Raw genomic sequence first — 27,623 nt, 5'->3', positions numbered from 1 at the left:
GTCTAATAGATTTGATATGATTTTTTTTAGAGTTGATATTCTTTTTTATTTTAAGATTTTATTTATTTATTTGACAGAGATCACAAGTAGACAGAGAGGTTGGCAGAGAGAGAGGAGGAAGCAGACTCCCCGCCGAGCAGAGAGCCCGATGTGGGGCTCAATCCCAGGACCCTGGGATCATGACCCGAGCCGAAGGCAGAAGCTTTAACCCACTGAGCCACCCAGGTGCCCCTAGAGTTGATATTCTTATAAGAAGAGAAAAACACACCAGTGATCATTCTCTTTCCATGCATTTTGAAAAAAGTCCATGTGAGGACATAGCAAGAAGGTACCCAACTGCAAAACCAGGAAGAGAGCTCTTACTAGAAACTGAATCTATTCACACCTCTATCTAGAACTATTTACCTTTAAAACTTTGAGAAAATAATTTTTTAAAAGATTTTATTTAGTTATTTGACATAGAGAGTGAGTGAGAGGGAGTGTACAAACAGGAAAAGTGGCAGAGGGAGAAACAAAATCCCCGCTGAACAGAGAGCCTGATGTGGGGCTCAATCCCAGGACCCTGGAATCATGACCTGAGCTGAATGCAGATGCTTAACTGACTGAGCCACTCAGGTGACCCAAGAAAACTAAATTTGTTGTTAAAGCACACAGTCTATGGTAATTCATTACGGCAGCCTGAGCATGCTAATACAGTGCCTCACATACAACTTCGAAGATGATACCAGACTCAGGCTGCTGTTTCCTAAAATCAACCCTAGAGAAACTATAAAAGAGAGAATGAAAAAAAAAAAAAAAAAGTCTTACAACAGCAAAACAACACAGCTGAGAAGTTCCTGAAAGAGACTATCCATGTTGAACTAGAATCTGTATGTCAGCAGGTAGGGGCATGCCCTGAAGTTGGAACTGATCTGTAACCACAAGATAGGATTGGTCAGAGGAAAGATTTTAAGTTGAGTTTTTGATTCTTCCAGGGTGTCCCGATATAATGAATTTCTCCTGCTTTAGTGAAGGGAGCTAAGGCTGTTTTCCCGAGGCTGAATGGCTACGACCATGAGGTTAATATTAGGACAGCATCAAAGTTTGGGATTGTTTAAAACAGTATGAGTCCAGAGGCTGTACAATAACCACCTGAAACCTCTTTAAAGGGTAAGGACTGGCTTTTAAAAAAATAATATTATAATCAAATATAAGGAATATAAGAATGAATCACAATAAGGGTAGGTATTCTTTCATGAAAAAATACCTACATACATACACTTGTTCAAGATGTATATTTATTATGAATGAGGATCAAAAATAAAATAAAAGTTACAGCACTGAACTGAGCAATTTTAGACAACGTGGAAAGAACTGAATCTCACAAAATCATGCAGCTCTTCCTTAGAAAACAGATCTTTTAGAGTAGAAGGTTCCCAAGTCTAAGTTTGGCTTGCAAACAAACACTAGGCGCCGTTGTGTTTTTCTCTTAGAGCCTACTAGGCGTCCTAGGACGCTGCCTTACACTGCAGCTTCCCCATCTCTTATCTAGCCTGGGACTCATGAATTTTCTGCAAGGTTTGCATTAGGGAAACAGCTTAGAGCTTTCAGAGATTTTGTATTTTCCAGGCAGCCTTTAAAGAATCCGCCAAGAGGAAGACACCTTACTCCCTGCCTCCACCCTCAGGGCAGAAAGGACAACACACCCCAGAACAGAGAAGCCCTCACATAGTCCCACCCCTACTTCCACCGCTAGGAAGCAGAGGCAGAGCTGTCAGCGTGAAGTACGGACCCGCCTCCACCTCCAGGGTCTCAGGTCTGAGAAGGGCAGCTTCAGGTCTGCAGAAGAGACAAGCAATGCTGAGAGTCAAGGTCAGGAACCTTACTTAGAACTGCTGGAACATGCCCCGCCCAGAACAAAGAAAACCTCACAGAATTCTGCCCCGATCTGTCCCCGTGCTAAGAGGCCCGAGGTTTGGCTGTTAGGCCCAACGCCCCCTGAATTCCGTCTGAGGGTCTCAGAGAATGAAGACTTTGATCTGAGGCTGGTGGACCCTGATCAACAGACTGAAACATCCCAGGCTTTATTCGGAGTCACGGAGAGGACCCTGAGTGAGGACTGAGGGCATTCTCAACCCCGCACAACCCCTACCCCTGCACTCTACCCTGGGAGGCCCCGGGCAGGGCTGTCAAACTTTGGGAGGTGGGGGGTCTTGGTCTAACTGGAGTGAGCACATGAGTGAGCACTGAAAACCTCAATCATCCAGTACCATGGGGATCCCATAAAACCTTACTCCTATTGTCAGCTCTGGAAAGTTGCAGCAGAAGTGGCCGACTAAAGCTTTTCCTCACTTGCTCCGCAAGAATCTAAGGGTGGTAAGACCATTGGTCTAAGGAGTTTAGCTTCAGAGCTGCGGAGGGCGGGGACGCGGGGCGGGGGGTATCAGAGGGGCTGTCAGCTGCTGACAGGCTGATCCTAAATGTGAGCTGAGAGACTTCTCCATTGCAACACAGAGGCAACCACACAGAGCGTGTAACTTCTCAGCCCTTGCTCTCAGTCCCAGGTTGGCCCAGACAGGACTGGAAGCTGCAGCCTAAGGCACACTCTACTTCTGCAAGGTTCCCAGGGGACAGACTGATTAGAAAAGAAAAGGCGCCTGTGGGGTCCTAGAGCAGTGCTCTCATGGAAGCCCGTAAAAGCGGCTTTGGTTAAAGACAAGGTGGACTGTCCCTGGTGAAGGTGCACACACTATCTCATTCTCCCTTCTCTAGGTGCCCTCATTTGCTGCCCTCCTGCCCACACTACTGTCTACTGCCTCTAACCAGTGTCACCATGCCTCGGGGGCAGAAGAGTAAGCTTCGTGCCCGTGAGAAACGCCGTCAGGCCCAGAGTGAAGCTCAGGGTGTCCAGGATGCTCAGGCCACTACAGCAGCTGAAGAACAGCCCCTCACTTTCCCCTTTCCTCCTTTTGGTGGTAATGCTCAGAGCTCTTTAGCTGCTGGGTCAGGCAGAAAATCCCAGGGGCCCCACACAGCTCCATCCACTACTATTTCTGCAGGTGTTTCACACACAAGATCTGATGAAGGTGCTCAGAGCCAAGACGAGGAAAGACCAAGTACTTCTCAGGCACAACCCAGCACGGATCATTACCGTAGAACCCTGCTAGATGACAAGGCAATTCTTTTGGTGCAATTCCTGTTGCGCAAGTACAACATAAGGGAGCCCATAACAAAGGAAGACATGATGAAGTATGTCATCAGGAAGCACAAGGAGCACTTTCATGAGATCCTCAGGAAAGCCTCTGAGCTAATGGTGCTGGCCTTTGGCATTGATCTGAAGGAAGTCGACCCTACCAGGCACTGCTATGCCCTTGTCAGCAAATTTCAGAGCACCTATGATGACAGGCTGAGAGGTGAAGAGATCATGCCCAAGACAGGCCTTTTGATGACTATTCTTTGTGTGATCTTCATGAAGGGCAACTGCGCCACTGAAGAGGATATCTGGGAAGTACTTAATGTGATGGGGATATATGCTGAAAGGAAGCACCTCATCTATGGGGATCCCAAGAAGCTCATCACCCAAGATTTGGTGCAGGAAATGTACCTGCAGTACCAGCAGGTGGCCAACAGTGATCCTCCACGCTTCGAGTTCCTGTGGGGCCCAAGAGCCCACGCCGAGACCAGCAAGATGAAAGTCCTTGAGTTTTTGGCCAAGATCCACGATACAGTCCCCAGTGCCTTCCCATCCTGGTATGAAGAAGCTTTGCGAGATGAGGAAGAGCGAACCCGAGCCAGATTTGCAGCTCTGCTTCGTACTGGTGCCCTGTCTAACGTGAGCCCCAGGGTCAATTTTGGCAGCTTCTTCCACCTGTAGTGAAACCTGAAGCACTTTCCTCACTTTGTGTTTGAAGTAGTTTGAGGGCTTAGGTAGTGCTAGAGGGAACATAGTGCATATCATTTGTTCTACATGAATAATTTATAATTTGTCTTTTGCTGTTCAAAGTTTTCCAATGTTTCTTTTTAAAAAGTTTAATTAGCTTCATAATATAAGTGTATGAATAATATTAGTTACATATTTAATGCTATTTATGAGGTTCAAGAGTAAGAGTTGTGCTATTTTATCAAACAAACTGGGTAATCTTCCATCTTATTTAATGACCTGGAACAAGAGAACATAGCATCGGAATAGCTATTTCCTTAAAATGTGAAGGAAATTAGCAACAAAATAGCTGGGATCAAAAAATAGAGAAAAAAGTAAAAGCCAATTTTTGTTTTTTCCTTATTCTTTGTCTTCTGCTGTTGTGTAAAATAAAAGTTATATACCTGAAATTGCTTCATTTATTGAAGAATGTAAGAGAAAATGAACCTAATAAATTGCTTACCGGCCTCTCTAAAAAAATTTTTTTATTCCTCAAACATTAACTGAACATCTTCTCTTTGGAGTGCACCACAGTAGTCTAGGGGATGGTAAGAAAAAGAAGACCAAGCAACCACCCAAAAAAGGAAGATGGTGAGACCTCCCCCCCAAAAAAAGTGCAAAGAAGGATTAGGTTGGAAAGAAGGAGCTGGTCCTGGAGAGGGCTGTCAAGTGTAAATGTCCTGAGGCAAGACAATTTGGAGCCTTGGGAAACTTCAAATCCTTCTGTGGGAGGGAAGTTTAAGTTAAGATGGGTGGTGGGTCAGGGGAGGGTATGAGGGTGGTGAACAAGGACCAGACCCCAGAGTTGAGAAACTAAGTCTTGATGAAGAACTGCTTTTAGCAGACACTTTAGGATCATGAATAAATCAGATGCAAATCTCTACCTGGGGAGGGATTGCAGGTGCCCCATGCTCTGGTCCCAATGCAGATGAACAGATGGCAGAAATTAGGTATTTTATCCATATCATTGCCAGAGCGTTCCTCATAAATAAGGGTAATGCTTCCTTGAGGCTAGATGCCAGGAAACCACAGTGCTCTCACTCTTTGCCATGTGCTGGGAGAAACGGAGCCGGCTCCATTCAAAGGACATTTAACCAGGCTATCCTGAGTAAAATTTAGCAAACTATAAGGGAGGGTTTGATTTTGGTAGGGGTTAAATGAATGAAAATAGGGGTGATTTGGATCAAAGGGTAACTGGGAGGGAGAGGCAAGTTGATTTTTTTGTTGTTGTTAATTGGATTTTTTATTTGCACCAATCAAGCTAGTAAGAGAGTTGGTTCTTGACACACATTTTAGGAGCTTTGAGTTGCATGCAGATGGGGAAGATTCCCCAACATCCAAATTAAATAATATATGCTCTAAGTGGGATTATTTACTAAGGTATTTTTTCTTGTTAAGCACAATTTTTGGCTGACTCGGTGCACAGTATCTTACAGCACTGAATAGTCTCAGACATCTCCTAGGCTAAAACAACAAAACAAAATAAAACCCAAAAATTTCAGCAGGAAGTTTGGTGGTATCTGGGGTCAAAAAATCGTAACAGTAATTGCCATTCTCTAAAGTTTCAGTGCATACCACTCACTGTGCCATATGTTTCACATACATTGTACACATTCCAACAGTTCTAGAAGACAGGGCTTGGTAATGTGTTGAGTTCACACAATAAGCGATTGAATTGGGACTGAAGGTATGGTCTGATTCCAGTAGAGCCCACACTGTTTCATTCCTCCCAGCATGAGTTCAAACTCTTGTTTCTTAATTACCTTCTCTTCTCACTATTCCATGATGGCTTTGAAGCAATGAAAGAAGGACCCTGTGGCCGAAGTACTAAAAGCAGGTCTAAAGAAGGAAGGTGCAAATTAAAATCAAGCACAATTTGGGGGTTGTTCATGGGGTTCATTTTCCTAGGATCCTCCTGCCCCTCATCCCAGGGTCTCTCGAGAGCTGGCTCTGCCCTGGTCTCAGCACTTGTGTCTAGTCCTGGTACTTTCCTGCATGACAACTCCTTCCCTTGGGACTTCCCCAGTGCCCCTCATGACCAAACTGGGATCTGACCTTCAGACTAGCTTTCCTCTCTTGTCCTCTCCTGGAGGCAGGACCTGTTCCTGGTGGAACAGACAGCCGCTATCCCCTGCCTTTCCCTGACTTAGAGCATTCCAGTTCCTTGCATCTCCCATCCCTCTCCCAGACTCCCCTCTGACAGCAATTGTCCTTCTGAATAATTTTGACAATGAGGTTTAGACAACTTCTCATCTCCTCTAGGTGCCTCCATCACATCCTCCAAGTGTTTTCAAATCTGCTGGTGACTACAGTCTGATTTGGCACAGAGTTTAGTGTTTCTTGGGATATAATCCTGAAGTTAGAGAGGAGGTTTTAGAAACCACCATGATACCTTTTTTTCATTTTTCCTTTTTTTAAAAAATTAACATATAATGTATTGTTTGCTTCAGGGGTACAGGTCTGTGAATCATCAGTCTTACACAAGGCACAGACAGCACTTATCATAGCACATACCCTCCCCAATGTTCATAACCCAGCCATCCTATCCCTACCCCCTGACCCCCAGCAACCCTCGGTTTGTTTCCTGAGATTAAGAGTCTCTTATAGTTTGTCTCCCTCCCCAGTCTCATCTTGTTTCATTTTTTTCCCTCCTTTTCCCCCATGAACCTCCACCCTGCCTTTCAAATTCCTCATATCAGAGAGATCATATGATAATTATCTTTCTCTGATTGACTTATTTTGCCTAGCATAATACTCTTTAGTTCCATCCACATCATTGCAAACTACCTCACACCAGCCAGAATGGCTAAAATTAACTAGTCAGGAAATGGCAGATGTTGGTGAGGATGTGTAGAAAGGGAAACCCTCCCTCACTGTTGGTGGGAATGCAAGCTGGTCACAGCCACTCTGGAAAACAGTATGGAGGTTCCTCAAAAAGTTGAAAATAGAGCTACCCTATGACCCAGCAATCACACTACTGGGTATTTACTATAAAGATACAAATTTAGTGATCCAAAGGAGCACGTGCACATGAATGTTTATAGCAGCAATGTCCATGATAGCCAAACTATGGAAATAACCTACATGTCCATCAACAGATTAATGGATAAAGAAGATGTGGTATATATATACAATGGAATACTATCCAGCCATCAACCACCATGATATTTGCAGTAGAGTTTTAATGGCCTGAATTATTTGAGATTGGTCACTGACCACATTCAACAATAAGTGACTTTACCTTGTTGGTCAAAACCAAAACCTCCTGCAATAAGTAGTAGATGAGAAAAAGTTCATGGAAATCACTTTCTAAACAAACATGTGCATAGACAGAATTTCTTAAAACCCAGGAGTTCTTCTAGTATGTGGAAAATGGTTCCATGGCAGCTGTGCTATCTTTGATAAGAAAAGTCAACATTCTTCCACTGACTTTGGCTTTAGGCAGTAGTGCAAATACTCTTAGTGCCCCCAAGTTCTAACAATATGGATAAATAACAATTCCTCTTCCATACTATATCCATCCAAAATTCATCCCTCTTTTCGGAAGTAACCACAATTAAAAATTTGTGTGTTATTTTAAAATTTATTCTAGACTTTTCCTTATCTAGATGTGCTATAAAATACATTGTGAATTTTTAATATACATAATAACAGTGTATATATTGTTTTGCCTCTTGCCCTTGTCACTGACTGAAATGAATGCCAGATCTTTCCATAGACCAGATATAGGTCCACATCACTCTTTTAATTCCTCCAAGTATTCTAAACTGCACATGTGCTATATTGAACTTAACTATTTTATTCCTGATAGACACATAAATTATTTCCCATACATTGCTATGATTACTAGAAATGATATTAACATCACTGAGCATTAATTTTTGGGCAAATACACGTTTTCCTAAAGGAAAGACATAGAACATTGTAAACTGGATTAAAGTGAAAAAATGCGATGATTATAAATTTTTATAAACATTGCTAAAATTCTGTTCTAATAAAACTGGGCTGATTCATTTTCTCACCTTTAATGCCTGTAAATAATTTATACACTCACAGGTATTTATTTAATCAGCTTTTTAAATTTTGGCCAAACTTTTATGTAAAAATATATTGTCTCATGGTTATTTTAATTTCCCTGTTTTCTAAGTAGGTTGAGCAGAAAATTAACTTAATCTCTCATCCATAGAAAGCGGGATTTTTTCAGTGATGCCTTGAATACCAGAATTCCTCTGGGCATGCTTTAAAATTTTGAAATGACAATAAGATTTTCCCCTTTACTTTGAGGAAAAAGAATCTGATCAGAATGATCAGATGCCAGGGAGTGGGTCCAGACAGAGCTCCCTCATCTAGTCAGGAACTTCAGGAGGACTTGGGGAGAGTGCAATGACCAGAGTATATGAGAGGGACCATGAAGTCCAGAGAGCACAGATCTTTGAAGGCCAGGGTTCCATGACATAATCTGTATTTAAACTGTTATACAGTGGCTGTAAAAATTTTAGACATAGGGCCTCTTATTCCAATTTAAGCCTTTCCCAGATATCCAATTCATGATTTGAAGGCAGAAAAATGTGTGTACAAAAGGGGCTATAAGCCCACTGTCCCACCCACTCAGTACTCCTTCATCCCTCTCAGGGCTGTGGGCCCTGAAACTCAAACAACTTTGGGGTTCACTAAGTACTGACAGGAAATCTGGGTGCTAGAAAACTCTTCTAGGATTCTTTTGGATCCTGCTTGTAAACTTTTTTAGTGAGGACCAAAGTAGCATTTAGCATTTGCTTATTGAGGCAAAACACTTTTGAGCACTCTATTGATCGCTTATGAATTCTGTGGTTTTCCACTCTGACTGATGGGAACAGGAACTACTGTGAGTCCTGTGTAAGCTCTGGGACATATGTGGCTCTCATTTCCCTGGCACTTCATATTATGGATTCTACACACTTTGGCCTTCCCTAATTCCAAACTCCACCCCTTCAACTCAGGGCCAAGGCAAACTCTCCCTGAGTTTCCACAGCTTGCACTAAGGCCTGGAAATTCTCTTAAGGTGGTAAGGTGGGGCAATCATAGGGCTCACTTCTTATGTTTCCCAAACCTTAGTGCTCATTCTTCTTCATTTTCATCTTTTTTGTTCTTGTTGTTCTTCTTGTTTCTGGCAGGAGGATAAATAAAGTCCTTGCTACTAATCATGACTGGGAGCAGAATGTGACCCTTTAAAAATTTCATGTAAGTGGAACCATACAGTATGTTATTTTGTGTCCAACTCTTTTCACTTAGCATGTTTTTGAGTTTTTTCCATGCTGTAACAGGTAAAAGAGGTTTTCTTCTTTCCTTATGATTAATATTTCTTTATTGAGTAGTAGTCCATGGTATAAATATTCAAAATTTGTATACACATTTATGAAGAGATAGTCATTTGGGTTGTTTTCAGTTTCATGATGGAATAGATATACTATGAACATTCATAAAGAAGTCTTTTTTTGTAGATATGTTTACAATTCTCTTGGGTGAAGTTTTACAAGTGGAATTTCTGGGCCATAAGATAGGCATATGTTTAATTTTATGAAAGACTATTAGAACAATTTCCAAAATGATTACAATATTTTGCACTCAAACAAACAATGGACACATATTTTGGGGTACTTCACATCTTTCCTAACATTTTATGGCATCAATCCTTTTATTTTTAGCCATTCTAGTGGTTAGATGGTCTTGTCTTATTGTGGTTTTGATTTCAATGTTTCTGATGCACTTGAATACACTTTTTCAAGGGCTTATATTGGCTATTTAATTATCTTCCTTTGTGTCTGTACAATTTTTTTGCCCATTTTTATGAGTTATTTTTATTATTGAGTTTTTGAAGTTGTTTACATATTCTGGATATAAGTCTATTGTCAAATATATGTGTTGTTCTTAACTTACGTAAGTTGCTGGCTTGCTTATGCATTAATTTTTTTTAGATTTTATTTCTTTATTTGACAGAGAGAGAGACATCACAAGTAGAGAGGCAGCCAGAGAGAGAGGGGGAAGCAGGCTCCCTGCTGAGCAGAGAACCTGATGTGGGGCTCGATCCCAGGACCCTGAGATCATGATCTGAGCTGAAGGCAGAGGCTTAACCCACTGAGCCACCCAGGCACCCCCTATGCATTAATTTTCTTAATGATATCTTTTGTTTGGCAGATTTTTTTATTTTGTTGAATTTTGTTTTATCATATTTTTCTTTTATTGTTAGTATTTTCTGACTTTTGTCTAAACATTCTTTGGCTACTTCTAGCCTGTGAAGATATTCTCCTATATTGTCTTCTAGAAGCTTTTAAAAAAAGTTTTTAATTTTAATTTCAGTTAGTTAACATACAGTGTTATATTAGTTTCAAGTGGACAATATGGTGATTTATCATTTCCAATACATCACCCTGTGCTCATTCAAGTGTACTCTTAAATACTCTATCATCTATTTAGCCCATATCCCCACCCACCACCCCTCTGTTACTATCAGTTTATTCTCTATAGTGAAGAATCTGTTTCTTGGTCTGCCTCTCTGTCTTTTTTTTTTCCCCTTTGATCTTTGTTTTGTTTCTTAAATTACACATATGCGTGAAATCATATGGTAGTTGTCTTTGTCTGACTATTTTCACAGAAACTTTAATTTTACCTATAAGTTTTAGGTTTATAATCCAACACAAATTATTTTTTTGTATTGAGTTAGGTAGTGGCCAAGGTTTGTGTTCACCCAGTTATTCCAAAACCATTTGTTGAAAAGATTTTCATGTCCCCATTAAATTTATTTGTTACTTTGGTTGAATATTAATTGATCATACAAATGTGATTCTAGTTCTGGATTTCCTACTCTGTTTCACTAATTTCTTTGCCTGTCTTTAGGGCAATCACAGACTTCCCTACTGAATCTTTATCATAAATATTGAAGCCAAACAATATAAGTACAATAACTTTGTTTTCCTTCTTCAAGATTTATTGGCTAATGTATTTCCTCTTACTTTCCATATAAATTTTGGAATCAGCTTGTTGATTTTTATGAAAATCAGCTGTAATTTTAATAAGAATTACTTTGAATCTATGGAATGATTTTGTTTCTTCTTTTAGATTCAGTTTCTCTATTGAAATATTTAGTTGTTCCTTAAATATATTTGTGTTTTCCTTTAAGTCCTTGGACACACTTACAAGAGATGTTTTAAAGTCCTAGAGTGGCTGGGGGACTCAGTGGGTTAAGCCTCTGCCTTCAGTTCAGATCGTGATATTGGGGTCCTGGGGTCAAGACCTGCATTGGGCTTTCTGCTCGGCAGGGAGCCTGCTTCCCCCTCTCTCTCTGCCTGTTCCTCTGCCTACTTGTGATCTCTCTCTCTGTCAAATGAATAAATAAAATATTAAAAAAAATAAAGTTCTTGTCTGTCATTTTATTGATCTCTGATATTTTTCCTGATTACAAGTTATATTTTCCCCATTAAGGATTATATTTGCCTGCTTCCTCACATACCTAGTTTTTTATTGTATCTTGGGCATTATAAATACTAAATTCTGAAGGCCTAGATTTATTATTTTCCTTAATAAGAAGTTCAGGCAAGAAGTTAATTCATTTATCCATCATATTGTTCCTTTTGAGGCCTATCTTCAAGTTTTATGATAGTTTATGGTAGCCATTATTCTCAAACTATATTAGTCCTATTTCTACAGCCTAGACTTGTCTAAGATTACTGAATTACTTTGGGTGTTCAAAGACGGCTGTCCCCTCTATCTATTCAATATTTAAAAGTTTTCCAGCCATGTTTGTCTTCCAAGAGTTAGTTGTTAAGCTCACTGCTCTCTAGTATATTTTAAATTCCACTGGTAGTTTTTCTTTGCCCAGCCTCACAGAACCCTGCCCTTCATAAAAGCAGCTTAGTGTTCAATGAAAGACCCAAGAGGTCTTCTATATATTTCTGGAGCATTAACCTAGCTCTATTCTCTCCAACAACTTGCCCTGCAAATTTCAGCAGCTTCACTATTCTCAAACTCTGATTACTGTGTCCAGTTCAATAAGGCCACTATGCTCTGTTTTGGCTTATCCTCCTAACACCACAGTCTAGACACTGTCTCTGAGCAGAAATAGAGGGTAATTTGGCAATCCACCTCACCCACTTTCCTACTTTCAGGGGTCATAATTTTGCACTATTTTCCTGTCACTTTATATATTCTGCCTATTTTAAAAGTTGTTTACAGTAATACAAGTGGAAGTTCTCCTGATTTTTTTTTATAATGGCAATTTTATTTATTTATTTATTTTTATTATGTTCAGTTAGCCACCGCATAATGTCAATTTAAAAAAAAAATTCATTTAGAACTACTTTTAGACTTATAGAAAAGCCACATAGTACAGAGAGTTTCAATACATCCCTCACCCAGCCTCCTCCAATGTTAACATCTTAGATAACCACCATGAAACTGCCAGAACCAGGAAATTAGCACTGTCCTAATAGCATTAACCAAATGAACTACCTCATTCAAACTTCACCCTTTTTTCCATTACTATCTTTTTTAAGGATCCTAATCATTGTCCCACATTGCCTTTAGTTGTTATTTCTCCTTGGAGTCCTACATTCTTGCAACAGTTCCTCAGTCTTTTCTTGTTTTTATAACACTGACAACTCCAAAGAATACTGAACAGTTATTTTGCTGAACGTCCATTAGTTTGGGCCTATCTGATATCTTCTCATTATTAGATTAAGGCATTACTTCCTTGGAAAGAGAAATGGTAGAAATGGTGCCATGTCTATTTCATTACAGTATATCACAGTATCACATATCACAACCTATTTCAGTGTTACTGGTGACATTGGCCTTGACCATCTGATCAAGGTGGTTTCTGGTGGACATTTCCACTGTTAAATTACCATAATTTTTCCTGCAATCAACAAGTATAGTGAGGAGATACTTTATACAAATATGTTCTCTCTACAAACCCACTGATTCTAGCTCCAATTAGTAGATCAGGTATGCAATCATCACCACTGTGGTACTTGCCTAATAGTGTTTCATTTCCCCTCTTTACACAGCTATACAAGGAGTAACTGTTATATCTCTTCTATCTATATATTTAATCAAGTATTTATTTATATTCTTATAAACTCCTAAATAGGTTTTTATTCTTTGGGTTATAATCCAATACTAGCATTATTTATTTTGTTGTTCAAAACTTTGGCCATTAGGAGCTCCTTTTCCTAATGCTGTGTTATTTCAGTTAACATTCCTTTTCCCATATCTTTTGAGAACTTTTTTTTTGTTCCATAAAATTTCAGTAGCTTTCCCTTTCCCATATCTTTTGAGAACTTTTTTTTTTGGTTCCATAAAAATACTCCAAACTCAGCTTGATTTTCCCTGTTCCAGTCGTAAAGGTATGGATCCCTGTTTCCTTTTATAGAAGAATGAGGCTCAGAAAGCAAGATGTTGGTACTAGGTATGCAAAGTTCTACTGGAATGCAGTTTCTTCCAGGCCCTCTGTGTAGACAGGGTTAGGAAATATTTGTATACTAACCCATGTATACACATATATCTATTTTTAACTGTGTGTATGTGTATATAATGAATTTATACTGATACCTCAGATTCCAATTCAACACCACAGGGATCATATTAATTTCCCCACTTTCTTTACTTATAATTTCTTTCTCCACCAGTAATGAATCTTCGTTTTATTATTTATTACCTATTTACTTATTTGTTCAATTCCAGGATACACATAAATTAGTTTCAGAATGTCTTATCAATACCTGTGTGAGAAACACATTTACTGACTATGTAACATCATTTGTACATAATTCTTTTAGTATTTGTCTTTTTGTACCCAGTCAAGTATTGTTTTCTGAAGTTATTTAGGTTAGTTCTTTTCCCCCTTATATTCAGTATGGTTATGTTATTTCTTTTTACTAGAGGTAGTTTCATTTGTTAGTGTTCATATCCCATGTTGGATTTCTTCCATATTCTGATTGAATTTTACTATTTGTCTTTTAATGGCAGCATTTATTGAGTATTTATTTATATTTATTAATTCTTTACCAACAGACATCATCATACATGCAGTATGATGTAGAGTAGGTAGCTTTGTAATATCAGCTGGAAGTGATCATAAGGATGTGCCAAAATATACATATTCTGATATTTAAATCAGAAAAATCTGTGTCTTTCTTGTGCATTCCAGGGCTGCTTTGTTTGTTTATTCAAGTGAATGCCTCATATTTATTCACTTTTTTCTACATACTAATTCACATACAACAGCTAAAATGTTTCACATTGCTGTACATATCAGGGCTCAACCTGATCATATGAATTGGTTTAATTCGTGAAAGCAAGGAATTTAATGTCTCCGTATGGCCATTAAAACTAGCTGAGGCACAACTATTCATCATGATGTTGATGTTGGGTCCTTTACTGCTTGTGTCTTTTTTTATTATTGTTGCCAAGTAACTGAAAAAACTCATGCAGCATTGCTGAGGATAAGACCTTTCCCTATTAAGAAGAAAAAGATGACAGCCTGCTGTGTGAACAATAGAGAAACTACCCTTATCATTCCTGGCACAAACACTTCATCACTAGGGGTGCATTTTTACAAAAAAAAAACCCTTTGAAATTTTTCTGTAAAATATTCTGTTCCTGTTCACTGACATGAAATTTTTAGAGCTTTTAAAGAAAAAAATAATATGTAAACTGGCAGAAAAATGGAGAAAAAATCCAGAAAATGTGTTACACATCTGTCTTTACCAAATAGTTGGTATCTAAAAACTCCACATTAGGAGAGATAGAAGTGATTATTACAATCCCACAATGCATCTTGGCCTACTTAATTCCAGCAGAATAAACCTCCTCCCACTGTGTTGTAGAGAAGGATAAAGGGTCTCAAGTCAGATCAAAGGCCAAGTTGTGATTATTGTGAAAAGAAGAGAAAGGACTGCATACTCTTTTTTTAGCTGTCTATCCTTTCAAAATAAAATGTCCTATTTGAAATATTTGTCCCATGAATGTCAAAACAGTATCAGGTAGTAAAATTGTATCAGTAGCTCAATTCCATGAAAAATAGCCTTAAAAAATGGAAGCCCATAGAAGCACAGAAACTATGCTCTTTCGAAACATATCTTCTTAGCATAACACAGTAATTTCTCCAAGAATAAAATTACTGACTTTACCTCTCATCTGACATTTTATCCCTTTTTAGAAGTAAGAATTTTTTCATATAATATGGAAATACAGAAAATTCATGTTTTTCGATTTCTCTTCATGACTTGGACTCTGTTAACAGTTAGATATAATCTTGCTTTATTGATGAACGAACTATTTAATGTGTATATTTTATTTTACAAGTAAAGAACATTATAGGAATTTAAGACATATACCAAAACTGATATGCTTCTCTTTAAAGCACACATTCACTTTTAAGCACTTCTATGTGTTAACAAATAATCATATCTTTATTCATATAACTTTTCCCAGGAATAGCTAAATTCCTCCCTTTATCCTTTCTAAAAAGGCAGTTAAATACAACGTGCTGTTTTATTGTCAAATACTTAAACAAATACATGAGACAATATATCTAAAAGTAACCTGAACTATTTGTTGTAGGTGCGATGGATGCAAATTAATTCTCCCTTCTCTCATAGTATTTAAGTGCATATTCTTTTACATAAATCACATATTAATATATACAAGATGAATATCTTTGAAAAGTCCTATCTTTGAACATGATAAATAAAATTAATCCAGTATTGACACTAGGAACAAAATATATTCAAGTCATGCAATGAGGCACAGTAGAATGAATGAGCCTATACTCATCTGTGAGCCAACATTTAATTTCTCCAAGCCAATGTCTCAAACCAAGAACTGTATTTTTTAAACAACTTTATTATGGTATGGTTGACATATAAAAAGCTGTGCATATTTAATGCATGCAACTTGATGAGTTTAGAGATATGTATATACCCATGAAATCCTCATCACAAACCTACCCAACACTTCCAAAAGTTTCCTAACACCCTTTAATTAATTAGTTAATTAACTTGTGATAGCACAACCTAAGATCCACCTTCATAGCAGATTTTTAAGTGTACAGTAGTGTTGTTAACTATAGGCTCTATGTTATGCAGTAAATCTCTAAGATCTACTCTCTAGCTTCTTTAGGTATAAGATTAGGTTACTTATTTCAGGTAGGCCTGTATTGCTATATACTTCCCGCTTAGGACCACTTTTGCTACATCCCAAAAGTTTTGGACTATCTGTTTTCATTTTCATTTGTTTCCCTGTATTTTTTTTAATATAATTTTTATTTTATAAACATATATTTTTATCCCCAGGGGTTTCCCTGTATTTTTATACTTCTTTAATTTCTTGGTTAATCCATTCATTAAGGATGTTCCTTAACCTGTACATATTTGTGGTCTTTCCAAAATTTTTTTTCCAAATTTTTTCTTGTGTTTGATTTCAAGTTTCATAGTGTTGTCAGAAAATAATGCATGGTATGATCTCAATCTTTTTGTACTTTTTGAGGCCTGATTTGTGACCTAGTATGTGATCTCTTCTGGAGAATGGTCCATGTGCACTTGAAAGGAATGTGTATTCTGCTGCTTTAATATGAAATGTCCTGAATATATCTGAATATATCTGTTAAGCCCATCTAGTCCAAATGTGTCATTCAAAGCCATTGTTTTCTTGTTGATTTTCTGCTTAGATGATCTGTCTATCAATGTAAGTGGGATATTAAAATCCCCTACTATTATTGTATTATTATCGATGAGTTCCTTTATGTTTGTTATTAATTGTTTTATATATTTGGGTGCTCCCATGTTGGGAGCATAATTATTTATAATTGTTTGATCTTCTTGTTGGATAGTCGCCTGAGATATATATATATATATATATATATATATATATATATATGTATATATTAGGCTGTGTGTGTGTGTGTGTGTACATATAAAATCTCCCAAACTTCAGGAAACTGGTGTGGCGCGGACCTCTGCTGGTCTTCTGGGGGATGATCACACCATGCTGGGACATGCATTTTTGACCCTGGAAGGGTGGATGCACCAGGGTACAGGAGTGTGTGACATGGAGCATAGAGGACTAAACAACCAGTGTCTGGGTTAGCTCTCCTCAGCAATTGTCTCTGTACCTATGTTGAGGGGTGGGGGAGGGAAATGTCCCAGCTCTTTTGTCTCTGGAGAGGCAATGCCACCTCTCTGAGATGTGCTCCAAGAAGAGGGAACAGCCTCTTTCAGTGTGTCTTAGACAATCCTCAGATCATGTCATCTGCCCAGGGGCTACCTGCTTGCCCTCTCTACAGAAGGACTGCAGGACCCTCCAGGGGAGGACACAATGGGGACCTCTAAAACTTCAATCTTTGAACCCCACTGGTTGCAAAAACTCATGAAAATCAGCCCCTCTTATTTTCCCAGTCAATAGCTTTGGGGATGTGTTCTTGTGTGAGCCCCTGTGCACTCTTCTCTCTCTTTCTCATCTTCGCAACCAGAGCTCCCTCTCCTCTATAGTACCAGCAACCTATTTCTGCCCCAAAACCATATCTCTGCACCTCCTACCTTCCACAATGTGGCCCCTTGGCTCCCTCTAGCTGGACAGTTTGTTCTGTCAATCATCAGATTGATTTCTTGGGTATTCAGAATGATTTGATATTTATCTAGCTATGTTTGAAGAATGAGGCAAGCCTAAGGTCCTCCTACTACTCCACTGTCTTAGCTCCTCCTCTGTAGGCCAAGAGCTTTAAAACAGATTCTCCCTCACTGAAGAATAGGGATATCTGTTAGATCTATTCAAAATTTAGAAAATCATGTGCATCAACACAATTTTTTTTTCTTAAATTGAATCCCACTACTGAATAAGTGGTACTCTACTGAAGGGACTGCTGTCATTCAATCTGGGAATCCACTATACTGTATACAAATTTTTAATGTATTAATACATTGTAGTTTTTCTCCATACAAGAGGTTCAATATCTTTCATTATATTTTTAAAAAAGAGTTAGTGATTCTAAAAGAGTTGAGAAAATTTTCCCTAGTGTCTACCATAGTACTAGAATTTTAAGTTAAATTCTAAGATTTATTAATTTTATCTTGTTAATTGTCCTGCAAGGAGAAGATGACTCATTTGTATATGGTTAGGACAACTGGCAAAATGGCAGAATGGATAAATTCTAGTGTAAAGAAATATTTGCTTTTGGATATAAAATATGAAGTGAAAGAGTGAAAATATTTTATTGAGTTAAAATTATTCCCCCAGGGACATGGGTGACTCAATGGGTTAAAACCTCTGTCTTTGACTCCAGTCATGATCCCAGGGTCATGGGATTGAGCCCCACATCAGGCTCTCTGCTCAGCGCGGAGCCTGTGCTTCCTCCTCTCTCTCGGCCTGCCTCTGCCTATTTGTGATTTCTGTCTGTCAGATAAATAAATAAAATCTTAAAAAAATTATTCCCCCAAAATTAATTTGTCAAATGTAATTGTTACATAAGATAATAAATAGATGTAGCATATAGGTCATTTTATAGGGATTTTAAAAATATCATTTAGTATTTGAAATGCTTAAAATTATATATATGTAAATAAGATACCTATAAGAATGAAGTAAAAATACAGTAAGTTTAAAAACTAATATATGTGTATATTTATACATGCACATTTATGCACACACACACTTTGTACATTGATTTAAAAGGTTTTTGGCAGCCACTGAAAGAAAACACAGCTTGAACTATCCTAAAAAAACAAAGAATTTTATTTCTCCATATAGCTGGCAGTGAAATTTTAAGTCAGGCTTCAGGTTTGGATTATGCCAATAACTTTTACTTTGTTTTCTTAAGGTAATCTGATATTAGTCAGCCTTCTCTCTCTCCTCAGCTTAGTCACAAGGTAGCTGCAGTTTGGGGCTCCACAACAGCATATAACAATTTGTATAGGATAAGAAAAAACTCTTGTGTTTCAGCACTCCAAGAGACCTTTTTATCCCCGCCTCCCGAAACCACCTATTTATGTCACTTGTTCAACTTCTGTCCACTTTCATATGTGTTAATTAGCTTAAGCCAATCAGGCTCTCACACCAACAAGATGGGATCAGATTCCTCTGAGGTTAATGGAATGAGAGTATTGAGTGTTTGATGTAAATCAAGACTCTGTTAGGATTCAGGGAGAGGGGAATGGATGTTGTGAGAATTTAAACACCCATTACAATTGTATATTGCTGTATATTTTAATCAATAATAATTAACATTTTGATGGACAAGTATCTATAGTAACCTAAGTGATAAAATTATTTTACATCCTGTTCTGTCTATAGCGATGGTGTATTTCTAAATGCATCTCATTTTATTACTATTCCATATCTTTTAAAAATTAAAAAATCACTAAATCAAAAAAAGGAAATATTTAATTAGAAATAAAATGGGTTTTAAATCTTTCATGAGTGTATTCTGTGCAGGGAATTCTTGATGATTTCCTGTATTATGAGAGATAATGTCAAGCCCAATTATTTTAAGTCAGGCTGAATCTTTCTACATTAAAAGTGCTGAGATGAAAGCCCTTCAATTTATGGGTATTTTACCTAGAGCATAGGCCTCAGTCTTTGAAATATTTTAAGTGAAGTTCATTTTTCATTATGCATTAAAAAGTTCTACAAAGTTTCTGATGTGGGGCTTCTAATTTGGTTTGTCTTTACAAAGCTGGAAAGTTTTTTTTTTTTTTTTTTTAAATGTGTCAGCTGTTCCTCTGTTTGTTCTCAAATACATTTCTCTCCTTCTTTCATTTCATACCACATTGGGGCTGACCCCAGGAGAAATATTTCTCCCAGATTCCTGGGTCAGCTGGCTTCAACTATAGTCTGATGATGGGAGACATTATCAGCAAATGGGAGAATAAAGGGTATTTCTCACTATCTGCCTGCTAATGGGGCATTTTCAGAAGTAGGTACTTCTCCTCTGTGGCTCTAGTTCTTGTAAGGATTGATTCCAACTCCTCTAAGAGACCCTGGATTCTGGGCTCCAGGAACCTCATCTCTTCCCTATATCTCTTCATCAAAGGCACTGCAGCATTTTCTGAGATTGCTGATCTCTGAGTTGCCTCATGAACGCCTGTTTGGTTTTGCAGCAATTCCATCAACTATGTAATCATTCCCTCTGTCTTAAATATTCTGAAGGATTTTTCTTACCAGAAATGGAGTATAACTTGTTCATAAACAGTTGTATTTAATTTACCTGTCCTTAACCTTCTGTTATATGTTTTCTGCTTCTATACCTCCACACTTGAAATTGTTCTAGCGACATTTTTAGTGGCATAAATATTGCTACATCCAATAGACATGTTTCACTGTATACTTCTGCTTTGTTTGACACTGCTGACTATTCACCCTCTTAAACTATTTATTTCCTTTATCTCTTCAGTGCTAATCTTTATTACATCTACCTCTCTGATCATCTTTCTTTATCTCTTCCACAACCTTCCACCCCTTTGCTCAATTTTTTTTAAAACAATGTTATTTACTTTCACCTTATTTTTATGCTCTACTTGGATAAAACCTTCTTAATATTAAGATTTAAAATACCATTTATATGTTGATGATTCTCAAATCTATCTCTCCGTCGCCAAATATGTAACTGGACTTCAAAAGCATATTTTCTAGCATTTGCTGGATAATTTCCAAAATTGGACTCATCACCTTCTACTTTCAGGAAACAGACACAGAGCGGAAAAAACTGAAGTAACCCATTCTTTTCTATTGCTTATCATAATCCAGCTAAACACCGATGACAAAAATGTGGGATTACTGACCACTCTGTCTACAATGAGTCTTGCTTCATGTTATCCATACCCATATGCGGTCATCTCCTACCTATGTAACCAATAGAATATTGCAAAAATGACTATTTGACTTCAAAGCTAGATTTGAAGGTTTGAAGCTTATAACTTTTTCTATTTCTTAGATAATTGCTTGTAGGGAAAGCCAGCTGACATTTCATGGAGATAGTCAAGTAACCCTATAGAGATGTTCATTAGTAAGGAAATTACTTTTCCTGCCATATCCAGCAAGGAACAGGCCTCCTGCACAACCATGTGAGTGAGCAATCTTGAAAACAGATCCTTCAACCACAGTCAGGCCAGCTAACATGCAGCACTGGGACATCATGACTGCAACCACATGGGAAGTCCCGAGCCTAAACCACCTAGGTAAGCTGTTCCAGAATCCTGACCCACAGAAACTGTGGAAAATAATAAAGGTGTATTGTTGTTTCTAGTCACTAATTTTTGGGGTAATTTGCTATGTGGCAGTGAATACCAATACAACTATTTTGTCTCTCTTACTCCTTACTAATCAACAAGTTCTGTCAATATCATTGCACAAATATTTATGGAATCCACCCTTTCATCTTCAAGTACTATTGTTCTAACTGGGTTCTCATCAACTCTAGCTTGGATATAGTATTTTTTTTAAATGAAAACAAAGGTTGATTTATTCAGGATTTAAAAAAGGCAATAAAAATATTTGGTGAGAGGAGTCGATATGAGCCAGACAGAGTATTACTAATGACACAATAGTTCACAGTCAATTTGCAAGACTGAATAGAAAGTGGTAGGTTTAAGTATAGTGCTGAAGGTTTAATCACTGACTGAACCAGCTGGTTTCACTCCATTCAGTGTAACAACCACAGTCCTACAGATTACCATATTATATAGGCAGATGCTCCTGGTTTAAATGTGAACAGGCCAGTACAATAATGGGGAAAAAAAAAGCTTAGTAGAAGGTGAGTCACTAGCATTATGTTAACTTTATAAGAACAGCATATTTTTTGGCTAGAAAATAACCTTGACTATTGTAATTGACAACCCTAAATTTGTGAACTTAAATAGGTTAATTCTTCATTGTAAGAACAGATCCAAGCATATGCTAGGAAACAGCAATTACAGAAATGAGACAGTATAATAAAACATTACTCTAGAACTAGAGGATGTTTGACATAACAAACATATTGAACAAAAGTACATATTGACTTTATTGTTTCTGCCCTGGATAAACATTTGAAAACATGGCATGGTAGTTAAATTGCCTATGGACTCTGAAGAATATTAAAAAAAATTATTAACTTCAGCAATTAATTTATCTTCTTAAAAATTTAGGACATTAATTCAAAGGAAAAATATCTGTTAGAGGACCTCAAAGTTTTTTTTATCTCAACTCAGATTTATGGGATATTTGTCTAATATTTATATTGTTACTTAGTCTTTTTTTTAAATTTATTTTTTATTGTGTTATGTTAGTCACCATTAGTTTTTGATGTAGTATTCCATGATTCATTGTTCACATATAACACCCAGTTCTCTATGCAATATGTGCCCTCCTTAATATCCATCACCAGGCTTACCCATCCCTCACCTGCTTCTCTTCCAAAACCCTCAGTTTGTTTCCTGGAGTCCATAGTCTCTCATGGATCCTCTCCCACTCTGATTTCTCCCCCTTCATTTTTCCCTTCTCCTAATGTCCTCCATGCTATTCCTTATGTTCCACAAATAAGTAAAACTATATGATAATTGACTTTCTCTGTTTGACTTAAATTTCAATGACCATAATTTTCTCCAGTCCCATCCATGTTGATGCAAAAGTTGAGTATAGTTCTTAAAATGATCTTTTCTTCTAGTATGGTGCTCTTCAAATCCATTTCCCAACACACTTTTTAAACCATTTACTTAGAATTCAAATTAACCATTCCACTTTTTTACTTAAAAAAACTTCAATATTTCTTCTTCGTTAATATAAAAGTACTTGCCACGACATACAAAAGTCTTGGATAACCTGAAATCTTTTATTTTCCAGCTTTATTTCTTACTATTTCTCTGAACTCATTTTGTACAACAGAAGCACTATTTTTAGACCTTGACACCCAGCAACTATATACCTCTGTGCCACTTCTCCCAGTTTTTTTTTTTAATTTTTTATTTTTTATAAACATGTATTTTTATCCCCAGGGGTACAGGTCTGTGAATCGCCAGGTTTACACACTTCACAGCACTCACCAAAGCACATACCCTCCCCAGTGTCCATAACCCCCCCCCTTCTCCCAGCCCCCCTCCCCCCAGCAACCCTCAGTTTGTTTTGTGAGATTACGAGTCACTTATGGTTTGTCTCCCTCCCAGTCCCATCTTGTTTCATTGATTCTTCTCCTACCCACTTAAGCCCCCATGTTGCATCACCACTTCCTCATATCAGGGAGATCATATGATAGTTGTCTTTCTCTGCTTGACTTATTTCACTAAGCATGATACGCTCTAGTTCCATCCATGTTGTCGCAAATGGCAAGATTTCATTTCTTTTGATGGCTGCATAGTATTCCATTGTGTATATATACCACATCTTCTTGATCCATTCATCTGTTGATGGACATCTAGGTTCTTTCCATAGTTTGGCTATTGTGGACATTGCTGCTATAAACATTCGGGTGCACGTGCCCCTTTGGATCACTATGTTTGTATCTTTAGGGTAAATACCCAATAGTGCAATTGCTGGGTCATAGGGCAGTTCTATTTTCAACATTTTGAGGAACCTCCACGCTGTTTTCCAGAGTGGCTGCACCAGCTTGCATTCCCACCAACAGTGTAGGAGGGTTCCCCTTTCTCCACATCCTCGCCAGCATCTGTCATTTCCTGACTTGTTGATTTTAGCCATTCTGACTGGTGTGAGGTGATATCTCATTGTGGTTTTGATTTGTATTTCCCTGATGCCGAGTGATATGGAGCACTTTTTCATGTGTCTGTTGGCCATCTGGATGTCTTCTTTGCAGAAATGTCTGTTCATGTCCCCAGTTTTCATCTTCTTACAAATCCTTCTGTGACCTTTTTCTTGACTAACTCATTATCAACTTTTGAGACCTAACTCAAGCATCATTTCCTCCAGGTACATTTCCATAACTTTGGAAATCCAATTAAATACGCTACTTTTGTTAACCCGTATGATTATTTAAATACCCCTATTATAGTACTTAATATGTCCTAACAAAAATTTTAAAACATCTGCTTCCTTACTACTGTGTGTGCATAGTGGACTTAATGTGTGCATTTCTTTCAAATTCATGTGTTGAAATCCTAACCCCCAATGTGATGGTATAAAGTCTTTGGTAGATAATGAGGTTTTAAGGGTGTAACCCTCGTGAATGGGTCTAGTGCCTTATAAAAAGTTCAGAGCAAACTCTCTAGCTCTCTTTCTAATGTGAAGACAAAATGAAAAGTCAGGGATCTGCAAACTGGAAGAGGGCCTTCACCAGAGTCTGACCATGTTGGCACCTCCAAATCAGACTTCCCCTGTCTAGGACTGTGAGAAACAACTGTTTGTTGTTCAAGACACTCTGTTTATGGTATTTTTGTTAAAGGACCCCAAACTGCCTAAGACACTGTAGAAAAACAAATCTTTGCATGGGTTTTGAATAGAAATCTGTTGGTTGCATGCTTTATTTACTTGTAGTTTGCAAGTCTGTAAATGGAACAAATAGAGTCAGGGAATACAGTTTTCTGAATGGCAGAGTTTGAGAGATAGAATAGACAGATTTAGATAGAACAAGAAATAGCATTGGATCAAATTAATTTTGATCTATCCATACTATCCATAATTCTATATGCTAAGTGGCCATTTACATTTTTATAAGAAATGTTTAATAATGAAATAAACCAATAATATTTCTGTGGATAAACTGTTACATTTATAAATCTTGCTTCATTTTACTACTTAATAAGCAAAAGGAGAAATTCTTAAAACTAAGACAGTAGATTATACATAGTTTGATCTTAAATAGATTTTTATTACACAGTCTTTTCTCCATAGTATTCTGAGTTAAATGAACATATTATTTAAAATTTACTCCCTGGGACACCTGGGTGGCTCAGTTGGTTAAGCAGCTGCCTTCGGCTCAGGTCATGATCCCAGCGTCCTGGGATCGAGTCCCACATCGGGCTCCTTGCTCGGCATGGAGCCTGCTTCTCCCTCTGCCTCTGCCTGCCATTCTGTCTGCCTGTGCTCGCTCTCTCCCCCCCCCCCTCTCTGATAAATAAATAAAATCTTAAAAAAAATAAAATAAAATAAAATTTACTCCCTTATCTTTAAGGAGGTATGTAGTAAATTTTCAGGATTTTAAGTCAATAAATATAACTGTAATTTCCCATTTCTCTGATTATCAGTTTAAAATAAACAAAGCTTATAATACTTAATGTCCAAAATGATACACATCTGAATTTCAGGGATTCTGTCAATTATTTCTGAACATTTAGTATGTAGAAATTTCCCAGCCTATATTAGACACTTCATAAATATTGTTTGAACAAGGATGAATTGGATCAAACAGAACAATGATATCACTAATTATTAACATATTAGATATGAGCTAACATGAGTAGATTATCATTCATTTAAGATTTGAGTTCTCCAATTATCTGAAAAAATAAACATTAAAGACTAAAATATATTTTAATAAATGGGACACTGTAACTTAGCTAGATTTGCAACAAATTTTAATAATTTGATCAGCATCCTAAACATGGTGACTAGTGACATCAACGCCCACTGCATGAAAGAAAAACGTAACTAATCCTATGAAATACTTTTTGAGGTTGAGGAAAACATATATACAGGGACAATGAGGCCATTTACTTGGAATGATCTCTAAAATATTAAATAATATTGTTGATCTGTTTATTTTCTATCAGACTTAGTATCTTTCTATAATAAGGATAACATTATAGGTGTAGATGAAAGAGAAATGAGAGAAGCCTCCAACTGAGAGTAACAATTGGCAAGAATGGAGCAAACCACAGATGTCAACAACTATGTTAACAAACCATAAGTGACTCTTAATCTCACAAAACAAACTGAGGGTTGCTGGGGGGAGGGGGGTTGGGAGAAGGGGGGTGGGGTTATGGACATTGGGGAGGGTATGTGCTTTGGTGAGTGCTGTGAAGTATGTAAACCTGGGGAGTCACAGACCTGTATCCCTGGGGATAAAAATATATTATATGTTTATAAAAAATAAAAAAATTAAAATTAAAAAATTACAATTGGGAGAATTCAGAGAGTAATTTCAATTCTGAAAACTTTAATAATGTCAGGGAATATTATTGATTTCTAGGACAATAAAATAAATTGATTTCATAATATTTCCTTTGGTCACGAATAAAAAGTAAAATTAAGATTAGAATACTCTGTGTTTATAAAGTAATCAAGAGTGCAGTGAGGGGCGCCTGGGTGGCTCAGTGGGTTAAAGCCTCTGCCTTCCGCTCAGGTCATGATCCCAGGATCCTAGGATCGAGCCCCATGTCTGGCTCTCTGCTCCGCAGGGAGCCTTCTTCCTCCACTCTCTCTCTCTGCCTACTTGTGGTTTCTCTCTCTGTCAAATAAATAAAATCCTAAAAAAAAAAACAAAAGAGTGCAGTGAAAAGAACTTATTTCTACAAAATGATGAAGATTTAATTATACAATGAGTTTATCAAAAAATGGATTATTTTCCAGTTACATGATGTATAAAACAAATATAAAATATATAAAACAGTTTAAAATAGATACATAATAACCAATATATAAGACAAAGATAAAATATATGCACCTGTGTTTTAAGAATAACATTCAAATATGTAAATAATAGAAACATATATGAAGATAAAGAGTAGCTAAAATCCACATTTTTCTACCGAATAATTGCCATACTTACTTTACACCTATTATTTTTTAAAGATATAAAATAGCACAGCAATAATTTTACCTTTCATTAAGTTTTTTCCTTTCATTCTCATTTCTACCTCCAAAGTATCACTTATGCAGCAGTTAGTATTTACCCATCCCAAGCAAGATTTAGAATTTTTCATAAGTATGAATGTACATAAAACCATAATCATAAAACTGATATTTATTAATCATAAATATGTAAGAAGCATTGTTCTATGTACTTCAAAAGCATTAATTCATTGAAAGTGTATAAGTAAGTTTTCTTGAGGTAAATTCTATTACTACTATTTTAAAGATGAGGAAATTAAGGTACAAAGAAAATAAACTTACATAAGATCACAGGATATAGCTCAGGATTTGACCCAGTGTTTTGTCTGTACAGCCTGGAAGTTTAACCATTAATTGTATTAATTTTTAAAATTATAATATTCATTTTGAGATAATTATAAGTTCACATGCAGCTAAAAAACAATACAGAGAGATCCTGCATATCCCTTACCTAGTTTACCTGAACAGTAATATTGGTAAAACATTACTTACCACCTGTTGAATAGAATGTTGAAATTAATACAGTCAAAATACTGAATAATCTCACCACCACATGGATGCCTCAGGTCATCCTTTATAGTTACCACCCCTTTTCCCATCTCATGGAAAACACTCGTCTCATTTTCATTTCTATAATTTTCTCATTTAAAAAATATTATATAAATGGAATAATAGAGTTCATAATCTTTGGGAGATTTTTGTCAGTCATCATAACTCCCAAAGATCATCCACCTGTTTTGTGTATCAATATCTCATTCTTTTTTATGCTGAATATTATTCTATGATAATAGAATAGTTGGGTTCTTCCTTTCTGATGGAGGCATAATACTCCATAGTGTATATGGACCACATCTTCCTTATCCATTCATCCGTTGAAGGACATCTTGGTTCTTTCCACAGTTTGGCGACCGTGGCCATTGCTGCTATAAACATTGGGGTACAG

General features: G+C 37.2%; 1 pseudogene across 1 annotated transcript; it reads left to right on the top strand.

Moving 5' to 3' along the window:
- Positions 1-2,803: 2,803 nt before the first annotated feature.
- On the top strand, positions 2,804-3,853 carry LOC309855937 (melanoma-associated antigen B10 pseudogene; annotated as a pseudogene). Its single transcript has one exon. The product of its transcript is annotated as a melanoma-associated antigen B10 pseudogene (transcript).
- Positions 3,854-27,623: the final 23,770 nt, after the last annotated feature.

Source organism: Mustela nivalis (assembly GCF_964662115.1).
Source record: "Mustela nivalis genome assembly, chromosome: X".
NCBI lineage: Eukaryota > Metazoa > Chordata > Mammalia > Carnivora > Mustelidae > Mustela > Mustela nivalis.
Note: the sequence above shows the minus strand (reverse complement) of the source record. Positions and strands in the feature narration are given on the sequence as shown.